At 49.3% G+C, this 25,624-nt stretch overlaps 1 protein-coding gene across 7 annotated transcripts in view; it reads left to right on the top strand.

Annotated features, from left to right (window-relative positions):
• RIMBP2 (RIMS binding protein 2) overlaps positions 1 to 25,624 on the top strand; it is a 317,525-nt gene that overhangs the window by 203,081 nt on the left and 88,820 nt on the right. For all 7 annotated transcript variants that reach the window (XM_063646814.1, XM_054443052.1, XM_054443055.1 and 4 more), the window contains one exon: positions 4,419 to 4,541. The gene's annotated coding sequence lies outside the window, so the exon portion shown is untranslated. The remainder of the gene's footprint in view (positions 1 to 4,418; positions 4,542 to 25,624) is intronic.

Below are 25,624 nucleotides of genomic sequence, written 5' to 3'. Positions count from 1 at the left end.
TCTAAGCTCTCTCTTTTTTGTCTCTGACTCTGCTTTTCCTGATAAGGGCTCTGTGATTACGTAGAGCCCATCTGGATAACCCCGGTGCTCTCCCGCTCTCAGGACCCTCCACGCAATCCCATCTTCAGGGTCCATTCTGCCGCAAAAAGTGATATATTCACAGACTTTAGGAATTTGGATGTGGACATCTTTGTGTGGGGCCGTTATTCAGCCATTATACATCCAGGAAATCAGTCTCTTCGGTTCTCCCTCCCCTCTCCTTGTCCACACACCCTCTCCTCCTCGTTGCGAACCAGAGCCGTGGCCTTCATCATTCTGGTAAACAAAAAGATGACACTATGGGAAATTTTAAGTCAAAGAAATGCAAAACCATAATTGTGGCATGAGACGAGGTCCACAAAAGAGTAAATATCGGCCGGGCGAGGTGGTTCACATCTGTAATTCCAGCACTTCGGGAGGCCGAGGTGGGCAGATCACTTGAGGTCAGGAGTTCAAGACCAGCCTGGCCATCATGACAAAACCTTGTCTCTCCTAAAAATGCAAAAATTAGCCAGGCATGGTGGTGTGCACCTGTAACCCCAGCTACTTGGGAGGCTGAGGCATGAGAATCCTTTGAACTCAGGAGGTGGAGGTTGCAGTGAGCTGAGATTGCATCACGGCACTCCAGCCTGGCGACAGAGCGAGACTCCATCTCAAAAAAAATATAAAGAGTAAATGTCATTGGCTTGCCCCCGAGGTCCTCCATGGACTCTGCCTGGGCTCTTCACCTTCCTCCAAGAACTTTTTTTCTTTTACTTTGCTTATTAGCATCACCTTAAGGTCAACAGACCCATTTGTTCTTCCAACATTATTGCCTTCTGTTAAGTCACTGCAATTGCCACCATATTGTCCACTGCAGAAACACAGTATTTCCACTCTACTGTGTTAAATTTAGCTCCTTTTAGCTCTATTGTGGGACAAATAGGATTTAGGGGCCAGCTGGACTCCAGCTTCTGGCCACCGTTTGTAACGTACCTGTGGGAGAATGCATTCCGGTGCTTGGTAATTTCTTTCCAGGTTCACACTGGAATGGCAGCCTGTCTGCAGGTTGGAGGTTGTCTGTTCTTGACCAAAGCACTGGATGCTGCCCCTTAGAGGGCAATTCCTTACTGTCCAGTGCTCTTATAAAAAGCTGGATAATAAATGCATCTTCATACTGGGTTCTACACATGGAGCCTGAAACCCAAGTTGGCTTCTCTGTGAAACGTGAGTCTGAATCGATTCCTCCCCAAACCAGAAACTCCTTATGTAGGGAGCCTCTGAGCCCTCATGTTGCTTCTGGGTGTAATGGTTTTTTCTTTGGAGATTTTACCCATCAGGGTCACAATAGCAAATACACAGCACTTGCAAACTGGAGGATGGAGCAGAATTTAGAAAAGAAAGTACTAACAAAGGTGCGGGTGCTGTTGCCGGGGCGGGGAGGCAGGGGGCGCAGGCAGGACACCTGCAAAGGAGGTTGGGAGTCTGAGACCAGCAGAGGCCGGGGGCCGTGGCCACCTGCTATGGGTACAGGGAGAAAGGTGTGGGAGAGGCCCTCCCCATAGAAGGACACTGTTGAGGGTTACCCCAGTTCCACCACCCAGTGGGAGGACTTGCAGGGCTCAGTGTACAGCTGCCCTCAGGGCTGTGACTTATTACAGCAAAAGGACACACAGCACAGGTGGCAAAGGGAGAGGGCACACAGAATGAAGCTGGGGGAGACCAGGTACAGGCTCTCCAGGTTGTCTCCCAAGAGGTTTCCCAAGAATCACACAGGATGCTTAGTGGACCCACAGCTGCAAGCTGTGATGTGTGTGAAATGTCATCTGTCAGGGAAGCCCATTAAAGACTCAGCAGCGGGAGTTTTTATGGGGGCCTGGTCACACGGGCACTCTCTGTCCAGCACATACCGAAATTCCGACTCCCAGAAGGAAAGGTGTTCAGTATAAACCATTGTTCAAGAGGCCTAGATGTGGTAAGCCACCCTAATCAATTAGGGAAGGTAGGAATTCTCCCCAAATCCCGGTTCCCAGGCCTCCAGCCAAGGGCCAGGCTCGCCGGCAGCCTTTCTAAGGGGAGCAGCTCAGGGTAATCCCTGCAGGCTGGTGGGGAGGGCCGGGGGCCGGGGGTCATGCTGATCCATTGTTTCTTGATCATGTCTTCCACTGGGCAAGCCTGATTAGAAGCCGGATGGTGCGGGGGGTGCAGGCCATGAGGATGAGCCTCTCGGGACACAAAGGGGGATGGATGACGGTGGGGCCTGGGTCTGGGAGGGCTGACAGCAATAGTCCACCCAGGAGCCAGGTTCACCTTTCCATTCTTGGAAATTTCCTCAACACCATTCCATTCAGTACAAAAATCTTGCTCAACCACTGACTCCCTGCCTGGCGGTCCTCTGGGCTCTGATGATGGGAAATTACAAGGCAGAAGAAAACTTCTGTCTGGTGACACTTCTGTTCCAATGAGGAGCAGCCACAGGAAGAAGGCAAACAGCCGCAGAGGACAGTGCCGAGCACACGTGGACACCAAAGCATGGTGGTGTGGGAGGGAGGGGCATGGAGGCAGGGGGGTGAAGGCAAGGGTTTCGTCACCTTGCAAGGGTTGGGAAGGCCTGTCTGAGGTGACACCTAATGAGAAGGAGCCAGACCTGAGCAGACTGGGGCAGGGCGGGGTAGAGATCTGCAGGCAATGGAATCAGCAGGTGCAGGGGCCCCGGGGTGGGAAGAAGCTTGGCCTGTTTAAGGGACAGAAGGAGGCCAGGGTGTCCCCAGCATCATGGCGACAGGGTAGCAGGTGGGTAGGACTTTTACACCACCAAGGAGTTTGGATTTTATCCTAATCTTTGTGGAAACCACAGAAGGTTTCAAGCAGGGAGAGGCAAGATCTGGCAGATATTTCAGAAAGATGGTGCTGGTCGCTGTGTGACACTGAATTGAGGAGCATTCAAGCATGACCCTCAAGTCCTAATGTTCTTGAACAGCTAGGATGCAAGAGGTGATGCTTTCTGCAAACCTGCACCCCAGGGTATTGAGGTTCAGAAGTGAGGATGGTTTAGTTCAAATAGGTCATGACATTTTCACCGGGGGCATTTGGATTATTTCTCTAAGTTCGTTGCCTGATAACATCACGTTGCAGCAAAATGGCATTAAAATATTCCTTCGAATGAGACCTCTCTACGACCTCTTAATAACAGCTTTCCTGTAACCCTGTTCCTATTTGGGAATGCCAAGTGGGTGCCTCCCTTTCCTTTGGTGCCCCAGAAGTTGTCAGGTTAAACTAACACTCAGTACAGAAAGTATTTGAAACAGAAAGGACTTCTGCAGCTGAAAAGCGTGACATTATGTTAGTCTGTTATTGAAGCCGTAATTCACATCATAACACTTGAGGAGGAGGAGAAGAAATTACAAGGCTGCCGTTGGGTTAAAATATGTTGCCTCCACAATGAAAATGAATGGGAAAGGAACCACGGTGACTTCTTTCGTTGACAGCATCCCCTTACCTGTTTTGCAGAGGAGAGAGACTGAACATGGCACCTGCCTTCCCAATAAGCTTGTAGCTTGGCCCTGGGGGTTGTGGCCTGAGAATGGAATTTATGTGGTTTTTGGGTTTATTGGGGGAATGCATTCCAGTTCATGTGGAATTTCATTGGCATTTTTATTCACTTTTAAGATGAGGTAAAATTTTTAGACAAGAATAAATATGCTTAGACAGTGGGAAAACACTTGTATCTGTTAGGGCTCTCATAGTTACAGGGGACAGACGATTCAAATTGGTGTAAGCAAACAAGGAGAATCTATTGGTCCAAGTGACTGAAAAGGAAAAGACAATTAGCTTCAGGCTCAGCTTCATCTGGGTGCTCAAATGATGCCGTGGGGATCCTGCTTTTCCCTCTGTGTCTCTCTGTGTTTATCTCATTGGCTCTGTTCTCAGATGGGTTCTTCCCTCGTGACGGCAAAGGCCACAGTAGTTCCAGCTTTTTGTCTTTAACTTTCCAAGTCCAGTGGGCAAAAGGGAGAGCTCTTCTAGGTTCCTATACAAGTGCAAGATCTCATTCCCCCAGAATGCAATTGGGTCATGTGACTTCCCCAACCAATCACCACATCCAGGGGATGAGATTACACTGATTGGCCAGGCCTGTGACACATTTGCAACCCTGAACCAATCACTGAGGCTGTGGTGGAGGTGGGAGGGAGGAAGACGGAGGTCGTCTGCTGATTGGCCAGCCCTTGGTCATGTGTAGTGACCCCTAGTAGGAGTGGACCCAGTCCACGATGGAGAAGGAGGGAGGGAAGGATCCTCTAAGAGGAAATTGAAGATTTTGCTCCTAAAGAGGAAGCAATGGATACCAGCTCTTAGTCATGTTGTGATAACCTCCTTGTCTCCATCCCTTCCGCTTGCAGGTGAAGGCAGAGTATGTGCATCTCAACCACCCGCTCACCCTCGTGACCAGAGAGCGCGATTTGGCCGTGAAGGAGAAACACCAGCTCCAAGCCAAGCTGGAGAACCTAGAACAGGTCCTGAAGGTAAGCTGGCTTTCTGCATTTGGGACCGCTTCTGCTCTTTGTGAGGTCGGTGTGAGGAAGGAGGGGCTGCAGGACCCCCGAGCAGAAGGTATGTAAAGCTCCTTTGGAAGCCATCATCCACATTCAGAGATGTTGGGGCTGTTTTTCCCCCTTTTGTGGTATAAAAAGCAATAAATAACAAAATTCCAGTGTTTCTGGAAGCAATCCCGTAAAGCCAATTATGCATTTCCATTTCTTAGGATGTTAAACACAGCTGAGCTATGCAGTGGCAGGCACACCGCTCCTGAATGGAAATGGAGTCTGCCTACGTTAAAGACCAGAGGTGGCTACAGTGGGTTTCAAACTTCAGGAATTTTAAGCTGCTCCTCAGACGTTTAATGACCTTTGTTATAAAGAGGATAGCTAAACCAGAACCTTGCTCTATCAGGGTACAGGTAACTGGATGTTCCTCATGCATTCCTGATGAGCTGAGCTCTCCTTCAATATTTAGCCAGTGGGTTGATTTGCTATTGATGCCACTGAGTTAAGCTGAATGAATTTTTTCCCCAAGTGTTAAAATTTGATTGGATTCTCATTCTGGGAAACATTTTTTTACAAAAATAAAAAAAAATCATCTCCAGTTCTATGATCCAGTACATATATTACTGGGGTCATTTGCATTTCACAATTACAGAAAACAGGATTAGGCTGCATCCGCAAATACTCTTTAAATCAAGAAATGATTTTACCTCCATCTGTAGCCTCTTTGGGGAAGCGTTTGGAGCTCTAAGGGGAGCCTCTGGGTAGTTGCCAGGGATGATGGGGATAGGGGGTGGGGATGAGGAGTGACCCCTCCAGGGATAGTGGTGGCGGGAGTGGAGGGGGTGGGGGATGGGGGCAAGGAGTGACCCCTCCAGGGATAGTGGGAGGGGAGTGGAGGGGGTGGGGGATGGGGGCAAGGAGTGACCCCTCCAAGGATAGTGGTGGGGAGACTGGAGGGGGTGGGGGTTGGGGATGAGGAGTGACCCCTCCAGGGATAGTGTTGGGGGGAGTGGAGGGGGTGGGGGTTGGGGATGAGGAGTGACCCCTCCAGGGATAGTGGTGGGGGGAGTGGAGGGGGTGGGGGGGTGGGGATGAGGAGTGACCCCTCCAGGGATGGCGGTGGGGGGAGTGGAGGGGGTGGGGGATGGGGGGGTTGGGGATGAGGAGTGACCACTAAGGCGTATGAGGTTCTTTTTGGAGTGATGAAAATGTTCTTGAGTTAGATGGTAATAATGGCTGTAGAACTTTGTGAATGTGCCAAAACCATGGGGCATTGCACACTAAAATGGTGACCTTTATGGCATGTGGATTCCATCTCAATTAGAAAAGAATGATTCCATCTCAATTAGCAAAGAAAGATGCCCTGTTCTCTGACTACCGGCACTGAATGTGAACCAAGCTGGTCCTGCGGTTCTCAGCAAGCTCACCATCCTGCTTCTCACTGTGTGCTCTAAGTTTTCAGGATGTAACCCTCAAGAGAGGAGGTGCTACCACATAATTCTTTAAGCAGCTGCCTCGATGACTGACTGTGAGTTTTCTGAGGGCACACACCGTGACTTATCCAACCCTCTGCCTTTAGTGCCTGGGACACACGTTCAGGGCTTAGTGAATTTAATGGAAGGTGTGCCGTGAATCCCTGGGAGGAAGGAGCTTAGCGGAGAGTCTTCTGGATTAAAAAGCCATGAAAGATGGTTCTCAGTGGGGCCAACTTGTCCTCCAGGGGATATTTGGCAATGTCTGAGGACACTTTTGATTGATATGACTGGGGAAGGGGAGGCCAGGGATGTAAAACCCTCTCCCACGCGCAGATCCATGCAGATCAGTCTCCCACAGCAGATTATCACCTAGTCCCACGTGTCAGTGGTACTGAGCTCAGAAACCGTGTGTCTTTTTCTTATCACTGCTGTAGCAAGTGACCCCACAGTGTCTCGGTGGCTTAAAGTGACGTAGTCATATTTTCTTAACAGTTCTGGAGGTCAGAAGTCTGAGATGAGCCTCACAGGGCTACAGTCTGGTGTTGGCAGGACTGCGTGCCTTTCTGAGCTTTGGGGAGAATTCATTCCTTGCCTTTCCAGCTGCAAGGGCTGCTCAGGGCCTCGCGTTCCACCTTCAAAGCCGGCGATGCAGCATCTTCCCTCCTTTCTGACCTCACACCCTTTGAGTTGGTGGCATTTTTTCTTTTGTTGTCAGTGATGTGAGTGGAATTGGAACCTCAGCACAGTTTCAATCAACCTGATTTGCTGAGAGCCTGAAGAGGATTCTACTGGGATCAGAGACCCATCCTGGGAGGATGTCAGGTGGTGCAGGATTCCCAGCTAAGTGTGCCTGAGGGCCGGCTCACAGCCCCTCTCCTTCGCCTGCACAGAACAAAGACACTGAAGTGCCAGCCTGGTGAAGAGCCTGGTGAACGAGCCACCAAATCACACCCACCACTGGGTTTTACTGAATTGTGAATGGGATGTAGTTTTCCTTCCAAATATAAAAGCTTTCAGTGAAATAGAAAAGACTGGAATTGGGGCTGAATGTTTCCTAAAACAATCATGGGAGAATAATACTGAAACTGACTAGACACCCCCCCGCCCCCAGCATGGATCACACAGTGATATTTAACCTGATTTGAGTCCCTCCTGATTTTCTTACTTAAAAAATGATAATTGATGACTTCAGTATCTGTGAATGTGTTTTTATTATGCTTCTTTCCAAGGATATGACCTAATTGCCAAAATCGTTAAATATAATGAAGTGATATGAAGGAAATAGAATGTTTGCATAAAGAGAAGAAAGAACTAAAATACACCACCTTGGAGGCTGAACATAGTTACTCCAAGATTCTCATTTGGCTCCGAGTTTCCAGGGAGGCTGGACAGAAAAGAAAATATGAACAATTGCATAATTGTCACTCCTTTGGGGAAGGGAGCTCACTGCTTCCCCAGCAAAACAAAGCATGGCGTGCTGGACATGGTTTTCTTACTCAGAATGTTATGTTAGAGGATGCAGAAAAATACAGAAGAAACGGTTGTCAGGAACATTTTCATAGCAATGGAGGAGCAATTTTCCCAAGTCTCTTTGGAAAAGAATTGCCTAATGGCATATGGAGTTTTCAAGCCTTTTTTGCATCATTAGCAAGGAGGATTGGGGAGGAACGCTAAGGCTAGATTGCCCCATATATGGGAAGAACCCAAGAAGAGTTCTTTGTTTTTTTTTTTTTGTTTTTTGTTTTTTGTTTTAGATGGAGTCTTACTCTGTCACCCAGGCTGGAGTGGAGTGGCATGATCTCAACTCACTGCAACCTCCACCTCCCGGGTTCAAGAGATTCTCCTGCCTTAGCCTCCAGAGTAGCTGGGATTACAGGCACCCGCCACCACACCCGGATAATTTTTTTTTTTTTTTTGTATTTTTAGTGGAGACAGGGTTTTGCCATGTTGGCTGGTTTTGAACTCCTGACTTCAAGTGATCCATTCGCCTTGGCCTCCCAAAGTGCTAGGATTACAGGCGTGAGCCACCGCGCCCAGCTGTGTTCTTTTTGATGGGACTTGTACAAGAGAAAATGTAGTATTCCGGAGCCCTTCATTCCTGGTCTGTGGAATTTAAAATACCAAGAGAGGGAAAAGCACTGGAGTCTGAACCAAGTGGGGTGGTCTAACTAGACTCCCCCTGCATGATGGTCTGACTAGACTCCACCTGCAAGTCCACCCTGTCTTTTGGGGAATTTCCCTGTCCCCATCATCCCTACCAAGGGAAAGGGATACAGTGGTGTGCCTAAACAGGGATCTATATTGTGAGACACACGTGGCATCCCTGGGCCATGAGCTGCTTATTGCATGACTATTCATTCATTCACAAGGGTTGATTGAGTGCTATGTACCAAGCACTGTTGCAGGCACCAGGGGTATAGCAGTTAGCAAAATACACCTCAACATTCAACTCCCCAATGAAGAAAAAGTCAAATGCATGTGATATAATGTCAGGCAGTGATAAGTGCTTTGCAGAAAAATAAATTGGGTAAACGAGCAGGAAATCAGTTCCTGCTGATGGTGGCACTTTAAAAGAGTGGTCCAGGAGGCTTCCCTAGACATATATGTTGAGCAGAGGGAGGAAGCAGGCCTGTCAGTGTTCAGGCAGGAGCATTCCAGGCAGGAGGAGTGCAGAGGGCCTGGGATGTGTGGATGCTCGACATGTCCAAGGAGAAGAAGGTGGGCCGGACAGTGAGTGGGGAGGGGCAGGGAGGTAAACAAGGAAACCCGGATTGGGAATAAATTGGCCAGAGTCTTAGAGGCCAAGGCAGAATTCCAAGAATTGTAGAACTGTACGTATCACCCCCTGTCCCAACAAGGCTGCATAACAAACCGTCCGGAAGCCTGGGGCTTGAAGCGGTCACAGTTCGTCATTGCTCCCAAACCTCTGGTTGGCTGCGTGGAGCTTCTCAGCTTGACTGGACTAGACTGAACAGCTCCTCCGGTCCAGCCGGGGCTCCATGCCCCTGAGTGGCCACTGGAGGGTCTTGGTTGGTTGCGCTGGGGTGACCGCCTTGCTCCTTGCTCTCCCTTCCTCCATCAGGCGAGATAGGGCTTCTGGCCAGGGTGCAGTTGGGCCATGAATGAGGCAGACATGGAGGACCTCATGAGGCCCAGGCTTGAATGGAGCAAGGCACTTCTTTAATTCTGTTGGCCAAAGCAAGGCTCAGGGTCTGCCTGGTTTCAGGGGATGGGGAAGCTAACTGTCTCCAGCTACAAGGAGCCAAGAAGTCATGTCAGCAAGAATGTAGATGTGGTGCAGTGCAGGGAGCCCCCAAATCAGGGCTTAGGCTGGGGAGGGTTCTTGGCTTTGCCGAAGGAAGAATTCAAGGGCAAGCTGGTGGTCTTAGCAGCTTTTACTGAAGCATCTGTGCATAGCAGCAGCAGAGGTCCTGCTCCCTGTAGAGCAAGGCTACCTTACAGGCTGTCCGCCTAGAGTAGTGGCTCAGAGGTGACTCTGAAGTTGGATTTAAACCAAGTTTTAATTATGTGCAAATTAAGGGGCAGGTTATGCAGAAAATTACTGGAAAATGGTGGTAACTTCTGGATGGCCAGGTCATTGCCATGGAAAGGGGTGGTAACTTCTGGATGTTGCCACGGCAATGGTAAACTGACATGGCACTGTGGGTGCATCTCATGGGAAGGTGCTTCTGCCTAGGACCTGATTTAGCTAGTCCTGTTTGGTCCAGAGTCCAAGCCCCATCTCTTGCCCTCCTACCTCAGATGCAGGGAGCAACTGTGGCATAGTTTTGCAATCAGTTTATGTCAGATGCCACTGGAGTTGAGAGAGGAGGTGCATCTGGCTTTGGTTTGTAGAGGGTCACTCCAGTGGCCACACAGAAAAAAATCAGGAGTGGAAGCAGGGACCCCACTGGGAGCCATGTCCTGATGTGAGATGATGGGAGCTTCCACCAAGGCAGGATGGGGAGAAGCGTGCAGGCTCAGGGTGTGTCTTCAAGGTCAAATCAACAGGGTTTGCTGATGGGCTGGACGTGGAGTGTGAGAGGCGGGAAGGAGTCAGGACGTGAGTTTCTGGGGCAGCAATGGTGTCATCGCTATGACAGGGAAGCCTAGGGATGTGCAGTTCAGGGTCAGGGCGTCACCACATGTGGGAGATGGAGCACGTTGTGACCCCTTGATGCTCGGGGTGGGAGAACTCCAGGTTCCCACTCTACGGACCTCCCTGCTGATCCTCAAGAAACTGACGTTGTTCCATTATTAGATGACACATGTGGTAGAGTGATAGAAGCGGCTCACTTGGGTTAAAGCATGAAGCTCAGGCAGCCATCACCACGACCTTTCATCCCAAATCCTGTGGTCACCGTTCTCATCTCGCACCTGACGCGTCTTGTGTCTTCCATGTCCTAAAGTGACTGCGGGGCAAGACGGGACGTGCGGCCTGTGAATTAAGACTGCTCGTCCTGTGTTAATGGGGGTAATTACAGCTGTGGAGCTGTGCCAATGTGCATTCAGGGCCTGTCTGAACTGATAATTAGCCCACTGGTCACATTCATATGCTGGCTTTTTTGTTTCCAAATATCACTGATGTGCTGCCTGTCTTAATAGTGATCATTCAATTTAGCTAAAGACAACGTGCCCTGCTTCCCCACAGCCTGTGATTGGTTATGCACAGCAACACATGGTGTATTTATTTATTTTTTGTTGTTTGCTTTTTCTTTGAGAAGGAGTCTCGCTCTGTCGCCCAGGTTGGAGTGCAGTGGCGCGATCTGGGCTCACTGCAACCTCCGCCTGCCAGGTTCAAGCGATTCTCCTGCCTCGGCTTCCTGAGTAGCTGGGATTACAGGGGCCCACCACCACGCCTGGCTAATTTTTGTATTTTTAGTAGAGACAGGGTTTCCCCATGTTGGTCAGGCTGGTCTCGAACTCCTGACCTTGTCATCTGCCGGTCTTGGCCTCCCAAAGTGCTGGGATTACAGGTATGAGCCACTGCATCCAGCCCACATGGTTCTTTACAGAGCCCTTTTTGACTGTATTATGGGGGCTGCCAAGTAATTTTCACTTGAAGAGTCAGAAAAGTATGTCCAGATATACAGATTTTAAAGGGAAATTGATTTGTTCACCTCAGGCACTGGCTTCCTGAAGAATTTCAAAGCCTACAGTCCTTGCCCTGATTAAAACCTATATAACAAACCTGCACATGTTCCTCTGAACCTAAAATAAAAGTTAAAAAAAAAAAATCTAATTGAACCCACACCTAAAGACATATTCATTCAAAAATATTGAGCAACCACTTTGCATCAAACACTTTCTAGTTTCTGGAAAAAGTGATCTAAATCCATGCCCTTGGTTCTGGTAGAGAGTTGATAAATTAATGTGCAGGTCAGGTGGGGAAGTGAGAAGAGGTGAAGAGTGATAGTCATGGAAGAGCTGGTTTACATTTAGTGGTTGGGGAGACCTCACTGTGGGTGAGTCCTTTGAAAAGAGACCTGGATGAAGCCAGGGAGGCAGCTGTGCAGAAGTGCAAAGGCCCTGGGGCAGAGGGTGAATGCCTGCTGTGTCTGAGAAGTGTGTGGAAGCCCGAGGTGCAGGAGTCGAATGAACACGGGGAAATAGTTAGATGAGGTCAGATGAGGGAGATGACTTGGAGCAGATCACTTAAGGCTTTTGAAGGCCAACATAAGGACTTTGGCTCTTTCCTTCCTGAGAGAGATGGGAGGCCATTAGAGGATTTTCAACAGTAGAATGATGTGATCTAACCTGAATTTTTAAGGAATTATATCTGCAACTCTGTAGAGATGTAGTACGCAAGAGGAGATGCAGGGAGGCCCGCACAGAGGTATACCAGTTAGCTATTGCTGTATCACAAAGCACCCTGATATGGCTTGGCTCTATGTCCCCACCCAAATCTCATGTTGAATTGTAGTTCTCAATGTTGGGGAAGAGACCTGGTGGGAGATGATTGGATCATGAGGGCAGATTTCTCCCTTGCTGTTCTTGTGATGGTGAGTGAGTTCTCACAAGATCTGTTGGTTTAAAAGTGTGTAGCCCCTCCTGCTTCATGCTCTTTCCTGTTGCCATGTGAAGATGTGCCTGCGTTTCCTTTGCCTTCCACCGTAATTGTAAGTTTCCTGAGGTTTCCCCAGCCATGCCTCCTGTACAGCTTGAGGAACTGTGAGTCAGTTAAACCTCTTTTCTTCATAAATTACTCAGTTTTAGGTATGTCTTTATAGCAGTGTGAGAATGGACTAATGCAACCCCAAAATTGAGTGGCTGAGATTAGTGATTTGTGTTGATGTCTCATGGCTGTGTGGGTTGACTGGGCAGCTACATGGTTCTCACGTGGGGCCTCCACTTGGGTAGTTACGCTCAGATGGCAACTGAAGTTACAATCATCTGCAGCCTTGGCTGGCTCTTTGCCTGTGTGTTGTCCTCTCCTGGGATGGCTGGAAGAGAGGGGGCAGGCCAGACATTTCTCTCCTCATGTGGCCTCTCCACAGGCTAGCTTGGATTTCCTGCACTGAGTGGTTTTTTTTTTTGTTTTTTGTTTTTTGTTTTTGGAATGCTGTTTCCCTCAGCACTTTGTATTTCTGATTCCTGGCTTATTGGGTCTCAGTTTCATGTTGCTTTCCTGGTCACCTGGTCTAAAGGACCAGAGGGCCCCTTGCTGGTCACTTGCACATCTCTGGGTTCCATTTCTTCAGCGCATTCGTCTTGTCTGCTCTAACTGTGCCTGTGTATTTGTCTTCCCTACCAAAATGTAACATCCTCAAGAGAGCCTTTGTTCTAGTGCCCAGCACAAAATCTGGCATGTAGTAGACACTCGATAAATACTGATTGATTGCTGAATTAGTAACTGAGCAAGTGCATGCATGAATGAGTGAGGGATTGAGAGACTGCCTCACTGAACCGACTGGCATTGCAGACACTTGCTGCCTTCACGGAGAATGACTGAGGAGCCGGAGGCCTGGAGTCAGTGCTGCCTTCATGGAGAATGACTGGGCAGCCAGAGGCCTGGAGTCAGGGTGCTTCTCTGCAGAGGTGCTTCTCTGGGGCTCACAGGTGACTCTATAAAGTCACATCTACAGATCAATCTGCAGTTTCTTTCTGGAATAGACAGAGACTCTCCAAGGGGAATAAACACAGGAAAGCTGGTGATTTCCGACATCTCCTCAGCCGGGGCTGGTGTCGGACAAGGATCTCCCCACCCCACACGCCTTGTTGCATTTAACCCACGGTCAGTCCTCCGCTTAGGTCCTGGCACAGGAGTCTGATTAAAACACCCAGCACTCCTCTGAAGCAGGGTGCCTGTCAGAAGTGAGCGCATTGTGATAAACAAAATGCTTTTTATTCTCCAGCTTCTCAGATTCAAATAAAAAACACATTGGGCTTTTTTACTCACTACAAACAACAACAACAACAACAAAAAAAGCCTCATGTGTTTTTCATGTGAGTTCCTACTACCTGATACGCAAGACATTCTGGGTCCTCAGCCTCTCCCCAGCTCCTGGGTAAAGGGGCTGCAGCCTGTGCTGCTTCACTCACAGCAACGGCCAGAACGCATCTCTCCAGCCTCTTCTCCCATGGCCTGTGAGACGGTTCTGTTCTTCGGATGCGGTAGAGCAACAGCTGCTTTTATTTTAGAGTCCTGGCAGGGAATAACGGTTTAACTTCACACTCACAAGGTTTCTAGACTCAGAGAGCTCAATCTAGAAGCAGTTAGAGGCAGGGACTGGTGGAACCACCAGAGGCTGTGAGCAGAATCAGTGGTTACGGAGCCCAGGGAGCAGAAGGCAGGTGAGAAGCTTCTGGACAGAGGGGTAGGTTTAATCGGCCTCCCCACAATCACGTCCACCCGGAACCTGGGCACGGGGCCTAGTTTGGAAATAGGGTGTTTGGAGATGTAACCAGATGAAGGTGCAGTCACACATCAGGGAGGGCCCTCGTTCAGTGACAGGCTTTGGAAGAGAAAGGAGAGGGGAGTTTGGATACAGACACAGTTGCTCAGGGAGGAAGCCACGCGTGGATGGAGGCAGAGATCAGAGCGCTGTGACCATAAGCCACGGAGCGCCCAGGAGCCTGGCGAGGCAAGGAGGAGCCTGCCCTGGAGCCTTGGGAGGGTGCATGGCCCTGTCCACACCTCGAATGAGACTTCCAGCCTCCAGGGCATGAGAGGATGCGTTGCTGTTGTTTTAAGCCCCCAGTTTGTGGCTCTTTGCTGCCGCGGGCCTTGTGGACTCACAGGATGAGAAGCGGGGCCTGTCGGAGGAGCCAGATACACATCCCAGCCTCTCTGTACTCTGCTCGGTGACATCGGGGCAGTCATGGTCTGATGGCCTGGGCAGAACAACTGATATACACCCTCAAAGGAATCTACTAGAATAGACAGAAGGATAGCCAGGTACCATGCCAGCTGCTTGGAGTAAAATGAGGAACAAGTCCAAGGTTATTTTTGTTTTCATGAAACTTACCTTCTACTGGGGTGGGAGGAGCACAGAAAAAAAATCAGGTCATCTAGCAAATAGATAAGAATTTCAGACACGGAGGAAGACGGTGATGAGCCAGGGTGACCTGGAAGGAGAGGGGAGCGCAGGGCACCCTGCACATGTCTGTTAGGGGGTGATACTTCAGCTGAGGCCCACGTGACAACAACGGCCTGGCCAAGCAACATCCCTGGGGAAATCTCACAGGGGCAAGAGGAGACAACAGGAGCAGCACCGAGGTGGGAGCCACTAGGGCATGTACCAGCGTGGCTGAGGGCTTGGTCCGGGGCAGGTGTCCAGAGACATGAATCCAGGCAGATGGGGAGCAAGTGAAGCAGCCCCACTCATCATTTCGGGGCATGTAGAGGGCCAGCTGTGTTCCCCCAAATGACGCCCAAGTCCTAAATCTATGTATCTGTGAAAATGACCTTATTTGGAAATGAGTCTTTGCAGGTGTCATTAATATAAGGTCATGCTGGAGTAGGGCAGGCCCTAAACCCAAGGACTGTTGTCCTTATAAGAAGAAGAGGCACAGAGACACCCAAGGGGATGGGAGTGAGGTATCTTCTGGTCAAAGATCACCAAGCATTGCTGGCCATGCCAGCAGCTGGAGTGAGTCACGGGGCGGCTTCTCCCTCAGAGGTTCCAGGAGAGGAGCCGGCCCTGCCGACACCTGAATTTCAGCCTTCTGTCCTCCAAGGCTGTGAGAGGACACTTTCCATTGTTTTAAGCAGAAGTGCCAGTTGTGGTACTTTGTGACCCAGCGGTCGGTCATGAACACATCCCTTTCCCACATTCGGCCAACTGCTCTGGACAGCAGGGAAGAGGGTATGTCCTGAGTAACCAGCACACAGGGCTGGAGTGCGGGGTCCTGGAGGCCTCTGTGGGTTACCTGACTCCTACTTTGCTCTTTCTTTTTCTTTCTTTCTCCTTCCTTCCTTCCTTCCTTCCTTCCTTCCTTCCTTCCTTCCTTCCTTCCTTCCTTCCTTCCTTCCTTCCTTCCTTCCTTCCTTCCTTCCTTCCTTCCTTCCTTCCTTCCTTCCTTCCTTCCTTCCTTCCTTCCTTCCTTCCTTCCTTCCTTCCTTCCTTCCTTCCTTCCTTCCTTCCTTCCTTCCTTCCTTCCTTCCTTCCTTCCTTCCTTCCTTCCTTCCTTCCTTCCTTCCTTCCTTCCTTCCTTCCTTCCTTCCTTCCTTCCTTCCTTCCTTCCTTCCTTCCTTCCTTCCTTCCTTCCTTCCTTCCTTCCTTCCTTCCTTCCTTCCTCTCTCTGTCTCTCTCTGTCTCTCTCTCTCTCTCTCTCTCTCTCTTCTTTCTTTTGTCCCTCCCTCCCTCCCTTTCTTCCTTTCCTCCCTCCCTTTCCTCCCTCCCTCCCTCCCTTCTTTTTTTTTTTTTTTTTTTTTAACAGGGTCTCACTCTGTTGCCCAGGCTGGAGTACAGTGGGGCAATCTCAGTTCACTGCAACCTCCGCCTCCTGGGTTCAAGCAATTCTCCTGCTTCAGCCTCCTGAGTAGCTGGGATTACAGGTTCCTGCCACCAAGCCTGGCTAATTTTCGTATTTTGAGTAGAGACGGGGTTTCACCATGTTGGCCAGGCTGGTCTCGAACTCTTGACCTCGGGTATCTGCCTGCTTTGGCCTCCTAAAGTGCTGGGATTACAGGCATGAGCCACTGCACTTTGCATCTTTCAAAGCACGTTTTTATCCACCATCTTACTGTGAGACTGTGTGGAGGCAGGAACAGAGCAGTGCAGGGAGAACTGCGGTGGCGGGGAGGCGCCGACTTCCAGGCCTGACGCGTGCTGGGGTGTGGAGTGGGCTCCAGGAAGGCCAGGGCAGGGTCTGTCCTTCTGAACCACTCTGTCCCTGTCCCCAGCACAGTGATACAGAATGAGCACTCTGTCTCAGAGTGTGGGATGTACTCACAAGGGGCTGAGTCATCTCTGTGAGCCTCAGTTTACCCATGTGTCACAAGCTTGTATTTTTATATCCTCACCTGATCAATGCTTGTCTTTCCCACTGGGATGTGAGCCCTGCACAAGCCAGGGCCTCTCAGCTTTGTGTCCACTGTGTCTCCAGTGCCTGTCGGGCCACCTGGACGTAGTTGGTGCTCAGGAAACACTGGACAGAGGAGAGAAACAGAAAGGGCGGATATCCGGGTAAATGTAACAGGCTAGACCAGGCTGTTTTTCTCCTCATAGACTCTTTCATATACATAAATGACACTTCAATGAAAACGTAGAATACTGTGATGGGGTTTCAGTTATATAGATGGAACATGTAAGAATTCCACTTGGAATGGCACGTTTTAATTCTGAGTAGATTGTTTAAATTTAAATATGTATATTGAGTTCCCTGGGGCAACCACTAAGAGTGACATAAAAACATATAGAACAGCACTCCACGGAGACATTAAAATTGAAAACCAGGCTGGGCGCAGTGGCTGCCGCCTGTAATCCCAGCACTTTGGGAGGTTGAGGCGGGCGGATCACCTGAGGTCAGGAGTTTGAGACCAGCCTGGCCAACATGGTGAAACCCCATCTCTACTAAAAATACAAAAATTAACCAGGCGTGGTGGTACACGCCTGTAATCCCAGCTACTCAGGAGGCTGAAGCATGAGAATCGCTTGAACCCAGGAGGTGGAGGTTGCAGTAAGCCAAGATCGCGCCATTGCACTCCAGCCTGGGCAACAGAGCAAGATTCCATCTCAAAAACAAAACAAAACGAACAAAAAGAAACAACAAAAAACAAAAAGAAGGCAGGAAAGGGGAGATCAAATAATGAAAATGGGAGGGAACTAACAGAAGCCAAATCGAGTGGCAGACCTAAATAAAACTTAGTGATATTTACATGAAACATAATTCCTGTGCAGGTCACTTTGTTTTTTTTGTTTTGTTTTTTTGAGATAGGATCTCACTCTCTCACCCAGGCTGGAGTGCAGTGCGTTATCTAGGCTCACTGCAGCCTCGACCTCCTGGGCTCAAGCCATCCTCCTGCCTGAGCCCCTGAATAGCTGGGACTACAGGTGTTTGCCACCACATTTGGCTAATTTTTTGTATTTTTAGTAGATATGGGGTTTTGACATATTGCCTAGGCTGGTCTCAAACTTCTAGACTCAAGCAATCCACCCACCTCGGCCTCTCAAAGTGCTGGGATTACAGGCGTGAGCTGCCGCACCTGGCTTCTGTGCAGATCCCTTTGAATCTAACGTTTAATCTCATTCTTGCAACAACCTAGGAAGGATGGTATTTTTTGCTGCCATTCCATAAATGTGGAACCTGAAGTTCAGGGAGGTACCTAACTCGCCCCAGGGCACACAGCCTGTACGTGTTGGAAATGGCATTGAACACAGGTCCAGCTGATAAGATCCCCTCTACTTGGCTGGCCAAAATCCTGGGCTTACAGCCGGGAGCCACTGGGGCAGGACAGAAACTGTGTGTGAGAAAAATAACCCTCCCAAAGCAGCATGGATGAATGCTGCCACCCCTGCGTCTCCGGGATTCATCAGGGCCAGAGGAGAAGGAAGGAGGCTTTAGGATCAAAGACCAATCAAGACTCAGGAAAATCTCTCTCTCTCTCTCTCTCTCTTTTTTTTTCCCCCCAAAGGAACTCCTAAGGATCCATTTTTTTCCCAGTTTGAGAAACTAAAATACTTGGGCTGAAATAGACCTCACTGAATTCACATGAATGTTTTTCACGCACATTCTCATTCTGAATGAGTGTGACTTCTGGGACTGGGACAGACAGTCGTGATGCCATGAAAACAAACAGTTTAAAGACCTTGTCTTTCTTGCTTTTGAAGACGTGGGTTCTGTGAGTGCTTGCATTCCTTCCGCCAGGTGCTGGGTGAAAGGAAATCGTGTGTACATAAATGTTTCATTATTTCTACCACGCGTAGCAGATCCCGCTAATGTGACATTCAAAGTGTCACTGTTAACTCCTGTTTGGGGAAATTGCTTTTTCCTTAATTTCTTCGCTCAGGCAAGGCAGCAGCCAAAGCACAGGACAAGTCCACGTTTGATCTGACGTTGAGGAGATAATTCAGTTTGCTTCAGGTTCGTTCGTTCCGTGTCACATCCGAGCTTTTCCCTGGGATAGCGGCACCCTGACATTTGTAGGCAGCTTAAGCGCTGGCGTGAATGTCGACAGTCGGCTATAAATATCACTGCTTTAAAAATAAATCCTGCCACAGGCACAGCGTTTCAGACAGGCAGTTTTGGCCGTGGTGTATAATCTGAGTACTTTTCAGATGTGAAGCCTTCCCATGAATGACAGCATGTGCCCTGGGAAGGTCTCTGAGTGGAGAAGCGGAAGCCCAGTGTCAGGGTGTGGTGGGATTCTGTCTTTGGGCGAAACCCGGGGTTTTCAGACTCTCTTTGGGAATCCTTGGGCCCTTTGCGCTCCCAGGAACTGAGAGAATCCTAGCTGCTTGTGGAAGTCATGAGAAGGAAAGTGCGATTGCCCCCCAGGAGAAGTGCAGATGGCTCTGTGACAGAGGCACGCACGGTGTGCGTAGTGGCCTGAGAACTCCGGAAGGAAGGAGGTGGAGTGACTTCAGGGCACTGCAGAAAAGGTTCTCATGTGTACTGCCTTGCAGAGAGTCCCAGCAAACATCAGCACATCCCGCAAATATGAGAGAGGTCCTGGAGGAGGCCTCTTAGACAGCAGAGAGCACAGACAGTGGAGAGAGAGTGAGCTGGGCTCGCTAGGTGCAAATCCTGGCTTGAGCCTTGACTAGCTGGGCAAACTTGAACACGTTACTTAACCTCTCTGGGCCTTGGTTTCCTTCTCTGTAAATGGGAATAAAAATATCACCTGCTTCAAGGGTTGTTGTGCAGATTAAATGGGTGATGTGTGTTCAGTACCTGGCATAACAGTACTTCTAGAACTTAGTAATCCTCAGATGTGTTTAGGTGAGCATGTGGAGGCTGATGTCTGGAGCCGGGCTGGGTCTCAGGCAGGTTCTCTGGGAAAACTGTGCCAGCAGTGTGCATACAGGAATAAGAACACCATTTCCCGTCATTTGTAGGTGGTGACCTGTGATAAACACTAACATGGGTTTTGATTGTTGCTACACACAGGGGGCTCGGGAGCTGCTGCGTAGACCGCTTCCCACTTCGTTCCCCACCCTCCCACTGGACTCTGGCCACGTCTCCCTCTTTTATGGTGTGGCTGAGTTCCGGGGTGAGTTGGCATTTGGCCTCTCTTTTAGTCCTGTGGACTGGCCGGTAAGCCGAGGGGTTTACTGCAGCCCCCCTTGGCCGATTCTGTTGCTGAACTCACGGGTCTCAGCCTTCACACCACAGGTGCCCTGCAGACGAGGTTATTTTCCTTGAATAAGGTTGTTTATGGCCAGTGACTTTTATCTTAAGACCTTGTTTCCTGGCCCTTGGAGAGAAATAGCAGCTGGAACTTACCGAACCTGCCTTTGCCCCTGTGATGTTATAACTCTTGAGGTAAACCAAGCACCTCTATCCCCATCCCCATCTCCCTGTACCCTGATTTATACTTCTGCTGCTGATTCATTAAAGTAGCTATCAGCCCGGGATTGTCTGACAGCTGGGACTGGAACAAGCTTTCCTAGTTGGGAAGAAGCATCAAAACCGTTTATTTTTGATAGGAAAATTTCAAGCAAACTAAGGGATAGTAAAAAAAAAAAAATCCAAGCTAAATTGTAGATAAGTAAAAAAAATTATCAGATTGTACATTTTCCTGGACAGATTTATTTTCTGCTTTGTAGATGATCAGCAAAATCAACATTTCAGTGAGTTTTTTTTTAACTTAGAATTGTTACAGTAAGTCTGTGAAGCAGGTTTGAATCCAGTTGTAACTCAAGTGAAAGAAACAGAACAACCCCCTCAAAATTACTTAATTTACTTTTCTTTTTTTTCTTTTCTTTTTTTTTTTTTTTTTTTGAGATGGGAGTCTCGCTCTGTCGCCAGGCTGGAGTGCAGTGGCGCAATCTCGGCTCACTGCAACCTCTGCCTCCCGGGTTCAAGCGATTCTCCTGCCTCAGCCTCCCAAGTAGCTGGAACTACAGTTGCCTGCCACCAGGCCTGGCTAATTTTTTGTATTTTAGTAGAGACGAGGTTTCACCATGTTGGCCAGGATGGTCTCAATCTCCTGACCTCGTGATCCACCCTCCTTGGTCTCCCAAAGTGCTTAATTCACTTTTAAGACACACATTTTGAAAGAGTGATAGAAATGTGTCATCAATTTGGAGTTGGCTTCATCCTTTTCCTTCAGTCTACCAGTCAGACTTCAGTCAAAAAGCAGGAGCCAGCCAAGGTATTTCAAATGGAGGGACATTAATACAGGGGATTGTGACACACAGGGTTGAAGAACTAAGAAGCCAAATGGCTGCATCGTGAAGCTGGCATCACCTCTAAGGCTGAAGGGACAGTGGGGGTGATGATCTCAGAGTCAGGAGCAAAGACCGTGGGTTAGAGACAGGAGATGGAGCCACTACCAGAGACAGCTCGAGAGGCAGAGAGAGGGGGAGAAATCCCTGGCTTCCCTCCCGCCGATGCTGCCTGTTGACTGACTACCCAGAAGCAGAGGGCGAGGGTGTCTGGGAAGTGTAGCTTTTTCTGATACAGAGCGAAACAAGAGAAGGAGAGAGAGTAGATCTGAGAGCCCTGAGGCAGTTGATTGGCACACCAAGGTGAGATCTAGGCTGGGGTGTAGGGTGACCCAAAGCCAAGATGTCGTGGGATTCCATCCTGCCCTCATCCAAGTGTACACACACAGATTTGCACCATTCTATCTGATGCGTATTGCTTATATGTAGGCTGTAAAAGTAGACAAGCCACCGTCTACCAGTTGTTTCCATTATTTCAGAGACAAGGGTAAAAATTACATGACGACATTGTAAAATATAAGACATGAAAGAATTTAATTGTTTAGTTGTATGCATTCACGTGGGCTCTTGGCTATGCTGGGGTTATTCAGAAATCCCTGCCAGGCTGTTTAAGCTCCATTTTCTCAACTCCCCATGCTAGCCGTGAGTTCTCTAAGAGTCAGCTCTCTGGAACTTTCCAGAAAGCAGAGCCAAGAGCCCATCTTTGCAGAATCCACCAGTGTCTATACATGCATCAGTTCTTCTCAGCTAATCTGTCTGCCTCTGGTGTAGCAATATATTTCTGCAGATTAGAAGGGAAATCTAGTCTCAATTTCTCACAGTAACCCCTCTGTATGCTGTCTTCTTGATTCCCCTTATCTCTGCAGACCAAAGCCCAGGGGAGTCCCCAGTTTCTGCTCTTCCCTGACCCATCTCTCATCCTCCCTGAGGCAGTGAGCACGGAATGGAGCCCTCAGGATGGGAAGTGGGAGGGGAATGGAGGAGAAATAGAGGGTTAGTGATAGAAAGAAACATTGATTAATATCTCAGCCTTGCAACACTGATTTTTCTATAGATGTTTCAATAGAGACACGCACACTGGCTACATTTAGAAAAGTAACGCTGTGCAGAATGAATCAGTATGTCCTCATGCCAGGATGGATGGATATATTTAGCCTGTCCGTGTGTTTGTGAGCCTTGTCTATTTCTCTTTTTTTTTTGGCTGGTTCGTAGACCTCACTAATACTAAACTCACGGCCCCCACCACCCCCTGACTGAGCTATCTTTTCCCCTACCATCCACCTAACACCACGAATTTCAGCCTTTGCAGCCAATATTTCTCCTATTTTTGGCTTAAACTTTTTTTCGCCATCCACTTCACTCTACCCTCATCAGTCTCAAAGCCCATCTCCGAGAGATGTTTTATTATAGCTGTGTGACTAACTCCACCAGTGTGATGGCCTCCAGGAGAACCAGCTTATGTCTCTGATTCACAGTTTTGACTGTGGGTTTGGTGAAATGTGGAATCTTTGGTAGTGAGGATCCAATCTTCTCTAGGCTCCTCAAGTGTTAAAGTCTAGTTTCTAGACAGCCACGGGATGGATCCTCCACTCAAAATCATTGCTTTAATTCCACTTAGAAAATGTTAATTAGACTCCTGTTGCCTGTGGAGTGCACACACAGAAGTGGAGCCATTTCTAGTCCAGTTGAGAAAGTGAGAATTACATGAAATTAGAATGGTACCAAACAGGTTACAGGATTGCTGCAGAGTCACATGGGAGGCTGTGACGGATGGAGAGGGCAGTGTGGGCTGGGGGCATGGGACAGATGTTCTAGGTGAGAGGCCTCACCTTTGCTATCATTGATTCTGCCTCACCATATGTCAGAGACTGTTCTGGGCCGGGGGTGCACCAGCAGACAGGGAGACAAGTCCTGTAATCCTGTGGTTCTCATGGACAAGTGTAGGGAGTGGGATGGAAAGCATGACATCGAATAAACATGTAAATAAAATAATCTCTGGTCACTGGTCAGGACACTTGCCATGTCTTTGTCCGTTTTGTGTTGTTATAAAGAAATACCTGAGACTGGGTATTTTGTAAAGAAAATAAGCGAATTTATCTCACAGTTCTGCAGGCTGTACAAGCATGGCACCAGCATCTGCTCAGCTTCTGGTGAGGCCTCAGGAAGCTTCCAAATATGCCAGAAGGCAAAGTGGGAGCAGGTGCGTCACATGGTGAGAGAGGTAGCAAGAGACAGGGAGGAGGAGTCAGGCTCCCTTAAACAACCAGCTCTCGAGTGAACTCAGAGCAAGAACTCACTTATCGCTATGGGGAGGGCACCAAGCCATTCATGAGGGCTATGCCCCCGTGACCCAGACACCTGCCACCAGGCCCCACCTCCAACACGGGTCACATTTCAACCTGAGGTTTGGAGGGAACACATCCTAAACCCCATCACACCGTGAAGGGCTGGCCACGTGGTGATGCAGGGACAAGCATGTCGGGCAGCAGGAATGGCACTCGCTAAGACCTGGAGTTGGGGATGACCTTGATGTGATCATGGGACTGAGCAGAAGCCAGTGTGGCAAAAGCACAGTGAGGAGGAGGCAGAGGCTAGAGGTGAGGGCAGAGAAGAGGCTGGATCACAGAGGAGCCTGTTGGCTGCAGCCGGGAGTCTGGATTTTGTTCCCGGTGCAGTTGGCAGCCTTTGGGCTCTTGAAGGAGAGTGGCTGTGGGGCAATCTCTGGTGCAGCCAGTGGCTCTGGAGGAGCTGTCTCAGGGCACAAAGGGCTCTGAGAAGCTGGTTATGCTCCAGGGGAGAGATGGCGTGGCAGCGCTGGACACGGGAGAGAACAGCAAACATGGGTGGGGGGAGTTTGGGTGAACATTTTTTTAAACTGGGAGGTTTTTTTTTTTTTTTTTTTTTTTTAAAAAGATCTGGATGTTGAACAAGGCAGGAAAGCGGGCAGGAAATCAAGAATGACTCTCAGCTTTGCATCTGGAGGAGCTGAGGGGATGATGGTGTCCTTGGCCGAGATGGCACAGCTTGGGGAGGGAACTTGTTTGAGGAAGAAAATCAAGAATTCTATTTCGGACAGGCTAAATTTGAGCTTCCTCCCATACGTCCATGTGGGGATAATGAGTAGGCAGTTGGGTATGGGGGGCGGGGATGAAGGGTTCATTTGGAATTATGTGGCAATTAAAACCTCAAAGCTGGCTAAGATCACCTAAGGAACGGTATAAATAGAGCCATGGCCCCTCCAGGATTTGGAGATCAGCGGGAGGTCATTGCAGAGGTTGGGGAGGGAGACCAGGTCAGCGCGGCCCATGGGGGCCGGAGTCCAGGGCATGTCCAGGAGGAGCGGCCCTGGCGTCGGATGACAGCTTTGCAGAAACGGGTAAGATTTGGAGAGATAGATGCTGAAGCCAAAACAAGCCCCAGCAAACCTTGTCCTCCCAGCCATGGCATCTGTGATGAAACTGAGGCTGCCCTCGAGGGCCGAGTGCTTCTCCCACTCACGCCTTTCTAACAGCTGCTTTGTATGGACTTGGTTCATTAACTGTAGAAATGCAAAGGCTTCTTCCCTGCACTTGTTTCCATCTATCTGATCTATAAACCCTTGTCTCACTCGCACCCCGAAGCAAGAGCCCAGCATAGCATCTGCCACCCCTTTATCCTCAGTGACTCTGAGGCCGCAGGACCATGCCCGGAGCTGTTTCAGTGCCTGGTGAATCTACCTGGCGAGTCCTGGTAGGGAAGGTGGCGCCCTCCTCTTGCTAACAACTTCCTTCCCAGAACTAAATAAAGATGATACAGGCTGCCTTTGGCAGTACCCCCTTCCAAAATAAAGAGAAGCACAAAATTAGCCAGAATTAAGCCAAAATGGCAGAATTAAGCAGCTGCACAATCGGCCACCCAGGCCAGGTGGGCCGCGAGGGAGTCGAAAGCTGCTTCTCTGCCCCGGCCCCTGTAGTGCTCCAAGATGACAGTGGCTGGTGTAAGTCATCTCAACCCGGAAGTGGGGCAGTGGCTGGGAGCAGACTGGCTGTGAGTTCTGACATTCTCATCGGCCATGTTCCAGCTGTAGCTTTTAGCCCTTGCTCAGCTTCCCTGAGTCCGTTGCTCTGCTGGGAAGCAGTAACCACAGTACCCAACCCTCAGCCTCAAATGAGACAGTGCCTGGGCAGGCATAGTGCCCTGCATTTAGTAGGTGCTTAATGAATGGCAGCAGCCACATCCCGATTTCTCACCATCATTTTACCAACGCTGCGGTAGCTGTCCATCATCCTGTTGGTGCAGCCCTGGTTGCCTCATGAGTCCCTCCCTCCCACTCTGCATCTGGTGTTTAAGTGGCATCACACAGGGCTACACACGTCCATTGGGAAAGGGTTTTCTCCTCTTGGGACTAAAACATAACACAGAGAACTTAACAGATGCCAGGTAAAATTCAAAACACGTCTATGAAGTAGGTGTTAATTAATAATTAATCAACATTAGTTATTTCATTAATCACTAACCAATTGAAAAAGAATATTGAAAAATTAATCCAAAAGAACAACATGGAGACCAGAGAGGTTAAGTAACTACTCTAAGACCACACAGCGGGCCAGTATCAGAGCTGGGGTTTGAGCCCAGGTGTTCAGGCTCTTTAATGGCTTTTGCTGACCTGAAATGCTGGAAGCACCTTTCCCCCAACCTTCCCTGCCAGCCCCTGATGTGGAGAGCATGGAGAGCTCCAGGGGCTGGGAGGAGGCCCACCTGGCTGGAGAAGGGG

The sequence above is a fragment of the Pongo pygmaeus genome, chromosome 10 (assembly GCF_028885625.2).
Source record: "Pongo pygmaeus isolate AG05252 chromosome 10, NHGRI_mPonPyg2-v2.0_pri, whole genome shotgun sequence".
In the NCBI taxonomy this organism is placed as follows: Eukaryota; Metazoa; Chordata; class Mammalia; order Primates; family Hominidae; genus Pongo; species Pongo pygmaeus.
The sequence above is the reverse complement of the archived record's forward strand: the minus strand, read 5'-3'. Positions and strand labels throughout refer to the sequence as shown.